The sequence below is a fragment of the Nuphar pumila genome, chromosome 11, assembly GCF_984573655.1.
Source record: "Nuphar pumila chromosome 11, dmNupPumi1.hap1.1, whole genome shotgun sequence".
In the NCBI taxonomy this organism is placed as follows: domain Eukaryota; kingdom Viridiplantae; phylum Streptophyta; class Magnoliopsida; order Nymphaeales; family Nymphaeaceae; genus Nuphar; species Nuphar pumila.
In genome coordinates, this window is record NC_143259.1 from 57,844,788 (window position 1) to 57,856,542 (window position 11,755).

The window sequence follows — 11,755 nt, forward strand, 5'->3', positions numbered from 1 at the left end:
CCCTTCAATTACTTGTTGAGAAAAGAAGTGAAATTTGAGTGGGGACCAAAATGTCAGCTCTCGTTTGAACGCATCAAGCAGTATCTCCTCAATCCACCAGTTCTGAAGCCACCAGAACTGGGAAAGCCACTTCTCTTATACATTTCTGTCAACCAAAATGCTTGTGGCGAATTTCTTGCACAGTATGAGGAAGGCAACAGAATAGAGCATGCCATCTACTACGTAAGCAAGACTTTCATCGACTATGAGAAAAGATATTCTCAGATGGAAAAGACATGTCTGGCCTTAGTATGGATGTGTCAGAAGCTGAGACATTATCTGATGGCCTCAGAAATCAAAATTTTGTCAAGACTCAATCCTCTCAAGTACATCCTTGAATAGCCATTTCTTACTGGATGAATTGCAAATAGGGATTGGAATGGAAAAGAGAAGAGAGAGAAACACCAAGGGAGGAAAAAATTTGCGATGATCATAGTTTTGGCGGAAAGTCCTTCTGATGCAATACGACTTGGAGTACGTATCTCAGAAGTCAGTCAAAGGCTAGTCTATCGCAGATCAGTTGGTAGATTTCCCGTTGACAGAAGAGGTCAAAGTCGCATCTGTAGCATTCAAGAATCTCCAGTCTGGACCCTGTTCTTTGATGGATCCAGAAATATGTCTGGTATAGGGATCGGGATCTTATTGATCACTCCCGAAAAGGAGATGATGCCTTATTCCCTCAAGCTTAGCTTCCAATGTACTCATAACATGGTCGAGTATGAAGCTCTAATACAAGGCCTTAAGATTCTGCAAGACTTCAATGTCAAGAGAGTACATGCCTTCGGTGACTCATTGCTTGTTGCCAGTCAAGTTAATACTGAATGGCAGGTCAAAAATTCAAAATTGATTCCCTATCAGAAGATTGCCTTAGCTCTCATAGGCAGCTTTGAAGAATTTCAGCTCAATCATATCAAGAGGGAATACAATCACATAGCAGATGGCCTAGCCTGTCTGGGTTCCATTTTATCTTTTAAAGACAGTGAATCCTGTCGTTCCTTCGAGATTGGCAGACTTGATCAACCTGCCTTCATTCCAGCTGAGAAAATAAACCAAGCCATTCAGAAAGAGAAACCTTGGTACCAAGATATCAAAAACTTTATTGAAACCAGTGAATTTTTGCGAGAATGCCAAGAAATGAGCAACGTGTGATCCAACGCATGTCGGCCCGTTATTTCATCCTCGCCAATACTCTTTACCGTCATGGATTCAGTTCTCAGTACGCCAGATGCTTAGAAAGAGATGAAGCCATGAAAGTTATCCAAGAGGCACACAAGAGAATTTGTGGTGGTCACGTCGGCTACCAAACACTCGTCAAGCAAATTATTCGGGCAGGGTATTATTGAAAAATCATGCAGCAAGATTGCCATCGATTTGTGAGAAAGTGTGTCAAATGTCAAATGCACACACCTTCTATTCATGCACCAGCCGCGTACTTGCAGTCCATAATTTCTCCTTGGCATTTTTCAATGTGGGTCTTTGACGTGGTGGGTCCCATTACTCCTTCTGCTTCTAATAGCCACAGATACTTCCTCTCAGCTACAGAATACTTCACCAAATGGGTCGAAGTTGTAACTCTGCGAATAGTAGAAGGCCGACATGTAGTTTATTTCATTCATAAGAACCTTCTTTGTCGCTTTGGCGTCCCACATGATATTGTTTCAGATAACAGCAGCCATTTCAAGAATGAGAGGATGAAGACCTTCTGCTCGAAGTTCATGATTCATCACCACTTCTCAGCTCCTTATTATCCTCAAGGGAATAGCCAGGCAGAGGCCACTAACAAGATTTTGATCCGCATTCTGGAAAGAACTGTGGAGATAGGCCATGATTGGCACGATAAGATGCATGATGCACTTTGGGCTTACCGAACCACCATTCGAGCTCCAATCAATGCTACTCCCTCGGAGCTTGTCTACGTGACCGAAGTGGTATTACCTCTCCACGTTCAAAAGCCCACACTCAAGTTTGCATCACTCACTGAACTCCCGCTTGATCAGTATCAACAACAAAGGTTGGAATATCTAGATCTGCTAGACGAGAGAAGACTCAAGGCAACGGAACACGCTCAAGCTTATCGCCAGAGGATAGCTAGGCACTACGCCAAGTCAGTTATTGAAAGAAAATTATGAGTTAACGATTTGGTGCTCATATCGACAACTCATCTCAAGCATCGGCCGCGGGGCAAATGGTCACCCAATTGGGAAGGCCCTTATGTGGTTAAGGAGGCGCTGCCTTGCAATTCCTATCGTCTGATCAACGCAGATGGGGTGGAACTGCCAGATCCAATCAATGCTCTGCACCTGAAGAAATTTTATACTTAAAATGTTTGTTCTAGCCTTTTATACTCTTCAAAGAGCCTTTCAATAAAATAAATCAATTCTTCTCCATGATACTAGAGCATTTTTATTTATTTTTTATACCTCTGTCTTCCCTTCATCATGTGCAGGCAGGATTAGACAAATTCTTTGCTTCAAATTTTGTCCAATTTTCATTTGATCAGTCTTTATTTTATTAATTTTTATTCAATTTTATTAAATTTTATCCAATCCTTATTCTCTAACCCCCCCCCCCTTCAGGTTAAGGGTTAAACCTGAACCTCGTTCTTCGAGGTACGTCCCTTTCAGATTAAGGGATAAACCTGAATTATTTCTCATAAATTCTTCAATTCATATCAATCTTCATTCATTCTCCTTCGGGATAAGGGAAAATCCTAAAGTCACCATAAATAATTCAAATTTTAGACCATCTTGGGTCAAGAATCTTGAATAAATCTTCATAACCGTCGAAATCTATTCATACCTTTTATCAATCCTTCTAGAATCTGACTCCCAGTTTGGAATTATTTCCTTCCCATCTGAGTTTTGACTCAGGTTTTTTGTCTTCTTTTATTTTTTTTAAGAAGGTCCGGGTTCCGACTCGGGTCTTATATATATTTATTTTTGGGGTTGCGAGTTCCGACTCGAGCTTCATTTTTTGATCTGATGTTCGCATTGGACCAATTGTTACATCAAGAATTCAAGTTCTCAAACTCGATTTTCTTATTCATTCTTTTATTTTGAAAAACCAGGTTCCGAACTCGGGTTTTCCCTTTTGTATATATTCTTGTTTTCGGAGTTGCGAGTTTCGACTCGGGCTTTTTTTTTATCCGATGTCCGCATTGGACCAATTGTTACGTCGAGAATTCGAGTTCTCAAAAACTCGATTTTCTCATTCATTCTTTTATTTTGAAAAACTGGGTTTTGACTCGGGTTTTCCCTTTTGTATATATTCTTGTTTCCGGAGTTGCGAGTTCCGACTCAGGCTTCGTTTTTTAATCTAATGTTTGCAATGGACCAATTGTTACGTCGAGAATTCGAGTTCTCAAAAACTCGATTTTCTCATTCATTCTTTTATTTTGAAAAACCAGGTTCTGTGATCATCACAAAATTTTTCCTCTCTTGGTATTTTTCTCTCTCCTTCTCTTTTCCTTTCCAACCTCTATTTCCTCTTTTTTGAAAGGAGAAAATAAAAGACAGAAAAGAAGAGATAAGAGAAAAGAAAAGAAAGAAGAGAGAGGAACTCTTTTGCTAAGGTCTCACTTGACCTTGATTTTGAAAAAGATTTTAAAAGATTACTCGCCTCTATTTTAAAAATATTGCGAGAAAAATTGGGAGACGGGATTCGCTCGTCGGTACGAGGTTCGACCGTTCCTGGTGCCTTTACCAGGGGTAATCGAACCAAGGGTCGAATTTATGCCTTTTTGCTTTGCTAAAAGATTATCTAAGAATTTATTCTAATTCTAAATACACAAAGAATCATGCCTGTGCAATGCAAGGATGTATGCTCTTTTGAAAAGAATGATTTTGGAAATCTGAGAGTTTCCAAGAGAAAATGTGATGATGGAATGAAGATATGATTTCTGAATAGTTGAATCTAACTTAGAACTTGAGATAGATCAGGAAAAGATATTTTGGAGTTCTAAGTCTTTGAAATAATCAGAGTTTGGGAGATTAAATCTTGATTTTGAAAAGAATGATTTACAACTGAGATAAAAGGAAAAGAAAGGAAGTTTCAAAGTCAGAAATGGACTTTGGATTTGAATTCTGAACCTGGATTGAGGAGAGAAAATGAATATTTGAAATGGAATTGAATTCCAGATTCGAAATTTTGAAATCAGGATGGGATTTGAGAAATCCAAATTGAGTTTGGAAAATAGAATTGGTTTTAAGAGATCTAGATAGGATATGAAAAATGGAATTGGTTTTTGGATTTTGGGAATCAAGATAGACTTGGATTTTGAAATCTAGCATCCTAAATGGATTTAGATCCGAGGTCTAAGAATTCTAAATGGAATCTGGATCTGAAGCCAGAGATCCAAGATGGAATTGGATCTGAGATCTGAATTGGATTGGATCTGAAGTCTGAGATCCGAAATGAGATTGAAGTTCTAGAATCCTAAATGGAATTGGATCCGAAGCTCTGGAATCCAAGATGGAGTTGGATTCGAAATCTGGGATCCTAAATGGAATTTGGATCTGAAGTCTGAGATCCAAGATGGAATTGGATTCTGGATCCTAAAATGGAATTTGGTTCTGAAGTCTGAGATCCAAGATGGAGTTGCATTTGGAAATCTGGATCCAAATTGGGATTAGGTTCTAACTTTGGATTCGGGTTTTTGAAAGTCCAAATGGGACTTTTGAAGGTGGGTCTGGGTTTTGAAAACCCAGATTGAATTTAAAATTTAGGAAGAGTCAAATTTTGAGATTCAGAACCAATCTCAAAACCTTGATTTTAAATTTTGAAGATATGAAAATAAACTTGATTTTGAATTTGAAATTAGAAGATGAATCAAAAACTTCAAAGTTAAATTGAACTTTGAAGTTTTTGAATTTTTAAATTGGAAATTGAAGTTTTGAATACGAAATGGATTTGAAGTTTCAAATTCAATTTGGACTTTGAAATCAAATTTTGAATTTTGAAAATGAGATAGAATTTGAATTTGAACCTATAAATAAGGATTGATTTGAAGAAGATACTAAAAACTACTTGGATTTTTGAAAAAGAATTTTGAAAATATGATGCAATTCTATCCTAAATGATGAATGAATTTAAAGATTTTGAAATTGGATTTGAAAAAGCATATTTCATTCTTAAAATGAATTAAAATAAGATTGAAGATATAATACATTCCTGACTATGGTCATTGAATGTATTATATAATAACCTATATTTAAATTCAGGTGAAGAATAAAACATATTTTAGTGCTTTTATAGAGTTTAAGATGAAATTAACTCTCAATATATCCTGACTATGTCCATTGATATATATATATTGAATTAATTTTAAATTAAACTCTAATAAAAGAAGAAAAATATTTGAAGATATGATGATTTTTTAAGAGGATCCGGTGTTATTTCATAAAAGATAAAAATCCTAAGTTTTGTTTACATCCTTACTATGGCCATTGATGTAAATCATCAACTTAGGATTAATTACTTTTTATAAAATGGTATACGTGCCATTCGTGTTTCACCATTGCGAGATTTTGGAAAATAAAGGCAAAAAGTATGAAAACAAGCAATCTATGACATTTATAATGCTCATTCATCCTATCTAAAAGCTGGAAATGTAATATTCTCATTAATGATCTAACTATTACATTATGGTAATGGATTCTTGTGAACACCCCAAATTTTTCAAATTCTTTTAAATATTCCCTTCTTGTCCCTAAATTCATTTTTTGAGTAAATAAGTCATTTTAAATCTAAATTCTGGTTCATTTCTCAAAGTTTTATTGAAATTAAATTCATTTTATACGTTTAAATTGATTTTGGATCTGGATCTATTGCCCAGATCCAAATCTGAATCTCCTTGTTCAAATTTTAAATTAAAATTACAGAAAAATAAAAAAATAGTTTGTAAATAGCTCGGACAGTCCATCCGACATTCGTTTGGATCCATCACGTTGTATTTCTTGATTCAAGTTTTAAAACTTGAACATTTTCTCAAAAACAAGGACCCAAACCCATTTTTTAAGAAATTTTTCCCAAAATAGCCTGGAAAACCTTCTTTTGTAAATATTTCTCAAAAATACAAAAAAATTAGGGTTGAATCTTTGTTTTCTCGTAAAAATCCTAGATTTTATTCCAAAAATACAAAAAAATAGAAAAATAACACGAAAAGCAAAAAAAATCGGAAAAACTACGAGAAAAAAATAAGTAGGTTTTGAAGGTTTTTCGTCAAAAACCTCATCTTGAGCCATTTTTCAAAAATTTTAAAAGAGGGAATCCTTGTTTTGGAAATTTGAGAAAGGTCGAACGGCCATCTCCCGCGCACTCTCCCCTCTCAATTCCCACCATTGATCTTCAAACAAACTCCTTCTCCCTCAACCCTTCATCTTCAACCATCTCCCTCTCTCGAAGGCTCCTCTTCCCCTTTAAGAGGAAAGCTCGTAGAAGGAGCAAAGGGTCGTCTTCTACCCCTTCATACTGATCTTCTCCATTCCCTCTTCTTATTCTCTTCTTTTTTTTGTTTTTTTTTCCTCTGGATTCCTCTGATCTTCTCTCTCGATCAATCGGAGGAAGCTCTTTGTCTCTCAAGCCAAACAAGTAAGTGCTTCTGCTTCCCCTCTGCAATTTCTGATTTTTTTTTTTATATTTGAAGCCCCTATTAGCACACCATGGATTGGGTTGATTTGCTTATAGCAACTTCAATACACTCCCGTGCCACAGCAACGGAAGGGAATCGATCCAACACCATCTCATGTTTTTCCCATTTTTTTTTTTTTTACATTTACTTCCATACTTAAAGAGTATCCGATTGGGTATTATTCTTTTCCTTTTTTCTTTATATCTCATTCACCTTATGCATCTGTTCTCTGGTGTTAATATGAAATACTTTGCATCTCAATTAGCATTTCATGATCGCTGTTCGTATTTTCTGTGTCCTTTTATGACACTTTACTTTTTTTTTATCACCTTCTAAATCAGTAATGCGTCTCATTGATCGATCTTTACCTGCATCACGCTGTAGCATCTTTCAGCGTTAGTCATTCTCTAGGCTTTATTTTCACTATGTCAACGTAATTTGTTATATCACCTGTGCAACACCTACCTGACCTCATCAGAATGAATGATGGCCCCTGTTATATTCACCACTTCACGTTACATAATCCTGTTTTGATCGTTCATATCGTATACAGAATCAGTTTTATATATGCTTTGTTATCTCTATATATGGTCACATATAAGTTACCTTCAATAGATAAAAACCCTTGAGCCGATGAATCCTCTTCACACGCCTGGTCAATTTCAAAATTCTGTTAAGAATCAGCAGGAGGTTATACCCATTTGAGTTTTAAATCTGGATTGATCTCATTATGTCTCTATCAAACCTGGATTATCTGCATCGAGTTCATGTAATTAGTGTTTTCTGTGATCTAAGTTTCATTCTCTCAATTCTTGCTTTCTTTGATTTTAGTTATATCATTCTGTATACTCTAGATCATCCTCATATCTTCATTCCATTAGATGCTTCAAACTCCATTTTATGCACTATTTTTATTTTTATTTTTTTATTTTACCTTTCAAGTTTATATTCTACAGTGCATATAAACCCCCCTTCTTGGATTTTTGATATTCATTGGCCTCTGTATTTTGTCTTATAATGTTATACAGTTTGTTGTTTTTGTCATCCGATCTATTAGTTTGGAATTGGGCATGATGAAGCCAATAAAACCTGGTTTGGAAGAACCACAGGAGCAAGTTCATAGGATAAGAATTATTTTCTCTTCCAAAAGTGTAGAGAATCTTGAAAAAGTTTGTGCTGACCTTGTCCGGGGTGCAAATGACAAAAGGCTTAAAGTTAAAGGACCAGTAAGGATACCTACAAAAAGTGTTGCAGATGACTACTAGAAAGTCACCATGTGGTGAAGATACTAATATTTGGGACCAGTTCGGACTGTGAAAGGGTCATTGACCTTATAAACTCATCAGAGATTGTAAAGTAGATTACATCAATCCCCATTGAACCTGGTGTAGAGGCTGAACTGACTATTGCAGATCCACGGGCGATCAATTTTTTATATATATATTTTTTTTAGATTACTATATGAATTTAGTCAGGATTGAAGGATTTGAAGAGAGACACTACAGGGTTTCATTTTTTTTTCTCTTTCTCTGCCAGCAAACTGATCTTCCATCTGAAAATCTGAACTAGGAAATTAGAACTGTTGATTTTTTTTAGTTTTCAGATTTAGTTGCATTGATCTTTTTGGTTTTAGACATTTATTGTCCCTTTTTTTGGATTTATGTTTACTGTTCTGATATATCTGTAAACTGTTCCTGTTCTTACTAAATTTTTGCAGCAATCATATGATCATGCTATATACAATAAGCACATGCCTTCAGGACGAAATTGTTCGCGTAATATATTATTGACAGGATACCGTAGCAAGGTTGTTGTATGCTTGATGAAAAGGAGAACAGTTTCTTTCAAGAGTCATATTCAGCTATATCAAGAAATTTTAGGTCAAGCTTGTTGATTTGATGGGCATTATGGAGGTTCCAATATGACCTATTGGTGTCGATAATCATATTATATATAGTAAAGCCATGGAGATGGTACCCAGTTGAGAGCAAAAACCAGGAACATGCCACTTCCTTGTTTCACTATTATGAAGCTTCACTTGTGCACAGGGTTCTTCACCTGCTGTAGCAACAGCAGAGTGTACATTTTTTTTTTTTTTTAGTTTACTGTATATAAATAATACCCATCTTCAACTAAGATTCACAACACTTCAGTATACAATCACTTCAACACCACATAATGCATTCCCTGCTGTGCATAATTGTAGATCATCTCTCCAGTCCGATCCTCATTGAGAGTAACCTTCATCACTTGCACAACCAGCCGTACTTATCACACAACCATCCAGCCCCTGCCTTACACCTCCTTTCACCCATGGTAACTGCAACAGTAGTTACCACACATCATATTCATGCTTTCCACCCACATTACTATCACTGCTGCACACTACCTCTCCAGCATCCCCTGCTAACCATCACAATTATCTTTCCAGCACCTTCACCCTACAGCACCCATTACCACTACACTTTCATACCACCTACACTAGTTTTTGCAGTAAATCTTTCACTATATCACTGCCAGCACATTCCCCTGTCCCAGCCTCATTTAGCTTGCACAGCACCATCATCTCAGCATCCCTCAAATACGAGTTTTGCAGTAAACTCACAGCTGCTGTAACACCCGCCATGTTTTTCAGCTGCACCTTTATAACAGCATGAGCTTCATATCTATAGCCCTCCATGGTCATACATATGTAACGCCATCTTGATTCTCTGTTTTAGTTTCATTTTTGTATAATCACTAACATAACCATTATATCATATTTATGAATTTCCTGCACCTCCACTATGTATCTCCCACAAATACCACTCTGCTTACACCACCATCATTTTTATCCACCTATGTTTTATACGTACTACATATATATATATATATATATATATATATATATATATATATATATATATATATATATATATAAGTGTATATGTAAATATATATATGCACACCCATGTATATATATATGTATATTGGCATGCCTGTATATATATATATATATATGTAAGTATATACATACACATTATCTCTTGCCTTCTCACATTCTAAATATCTTGGCACATGAGCAATTTTTCCGTTAACCTCCGTATGATATGTGCAATGTTCTTCCATTTTCATACTAATCAAATGTTTTGCAGGAAATATGTGGAAAAGGTCATCACTTGGAATTGTATATCCAATTTTATGAGCTGTAATAAGTTAGGATTTAATGAGAATTCATATTTCCTGTTTTAGATAGAATGAATGAGCATTGTAGATATCATGAATTACTTGTTTTTCATGCATCTTTACCTTTATTTTTCAAATTCTCACATTGGTGAAACACGAATGGCACGTGCACCATTTTGTAAGAGGTAAATCAATCCTAAGTTGATGATCCACATCAATGGCCATAGTCAGGGTGCGGACAAAACTTAGGATTTTTATCTTTTATGAAATAACACCGGATCCATACTGGATCCATTTTCAAAATTCATCATATTTTCCTTAAATATTTTCTTCTTTTATTAGAATTTAACTTAAAATTAATTCAAAATATATACCAATGGCCATAGTCAGGGTATATTGAGAGTTAATTTCATTTTTAATTCTATGAAAGCACCAAATGTGTTTTATTCTTCACATGAATTTAAATATATATTATTATATAATACATTCAATGACCATAGTCAAGGATGTATTATATCTTCAATCTTATTTTAATTCATCCAAAGAATGAAATAGCTTTTCAAAATCCAATTTCAAAATTCTTTTAATTCATTCATCATTTAGGATAGAACTGCATCATATTTTCAAAATTACTTTTTTTAAAAAAAAAAAACTCCAAATAATGTAAATATCTTCTTCAATCTATCTTCAATTCTTATGAAAAACCAATTCATCCTCTTCATTTTTCAAATTCAATTCCATTTTCAATCTCAAAAGTTCAAATTTAAACTTTGAGATTTCAAAGTCATTTTTGTTCAAATTCAAATCAGATTTCAAAATTCAAATTAACTCTGAAATTCCAAATCCATTTTATATTCAAGACTCCAATCAAAACCAAAGTTCAATTTAACTTTGAGATTCTTGATTCATCTTCTGAATTTAACTCCAATTCCATCTTAGGATCCAGAATTCAAAATTTACTTTGGATCTCAGACTTCAGATCCAATTCCTCTTTAGGATCCAGAGTCCAATTCCACTTTTGGATCTCAGAATTCAGATCCAATTCTCCCTTAGGATCCAGAATCCAATTCTACATTTGGATCTTAGACTTCAGATCCAAATCCATCTTAGGATCCAGAACTCAATTCTACATTTGGATCTCAGACTTCAGATCCAATTCTCAATTAGGATCCAAAATCCGACTCTACATTGGATCTCAGACTTCAGATCCAAAATCTCCTTTAGGATCTAGAGTCCCACTCTATATTGGATCTCAGACTTCAAATCCAAAATCTCCTTTAGGATCCAGAGTCCCACTCTACATTGGATCTCAGAATTCAGATCCAAATCTCCTTTAGGATCCAGAGTCCAACTCTACATTGGATCTCAGACTTCAGATCCAAATCCATCTTAGGATCCAGAGTCCAACTCTACGTTTGGATCTCAGACTCCAAATCCACTCCACTTCAGGATCCAAAACCCAAAGTGCATCTTGGATTCCAATTCTCGGATCCCATTCTGTTTAGGATCCAGAATCCAATTCCAACTCCAGATTTCAATTCATTTTCAGATCTAATCTGGATCTCTTAAATCCATTTCTATTCTTAAATACCATTTGATTTTCTCAGTCCATTCCAAATTCAAACTTCAAAATCTAGATTCAATTCCATCTCAAGTATTCATTTTCTTTCCTAAATTCAAATTCAAAATTCAAAGTTCATTTCCGACTTTTGAAACTTCACTTTCCTTTCATTTTCAAAAGCTTCAAGTCATTCTTTCTCAAAATCAAGATTTATTCTTCTAAATTTACTTCGGAGACTTAGAACTTCTCTGATCTATCTCGAGTTCTAAGTTAGATTCAAACATTTCTTCACTCCTTTACCAAGTTCATCTTAGATTACTTGGAAATTTCCAAATCAAATTTCAAAATAGCATACATCCTTG

The 11,755-nt window shown here is 35.1% G+C and overlaps 1 pseudogene; it reads left to right on the forward strand.

Annotated features, from left to right (window-relative positions):
- The first annotated feature begins 7,740 nt into the window (after nt 1-7,740).
- LOC149822386 (small ribosomal subunit protein uS10y pseudogene) lies at nt 7,741-8,561 on the forward strand (annotated as a pseudogene).
- Nucleotides 8,562-11,755: the final 3,194 nt, after the last annotated feature.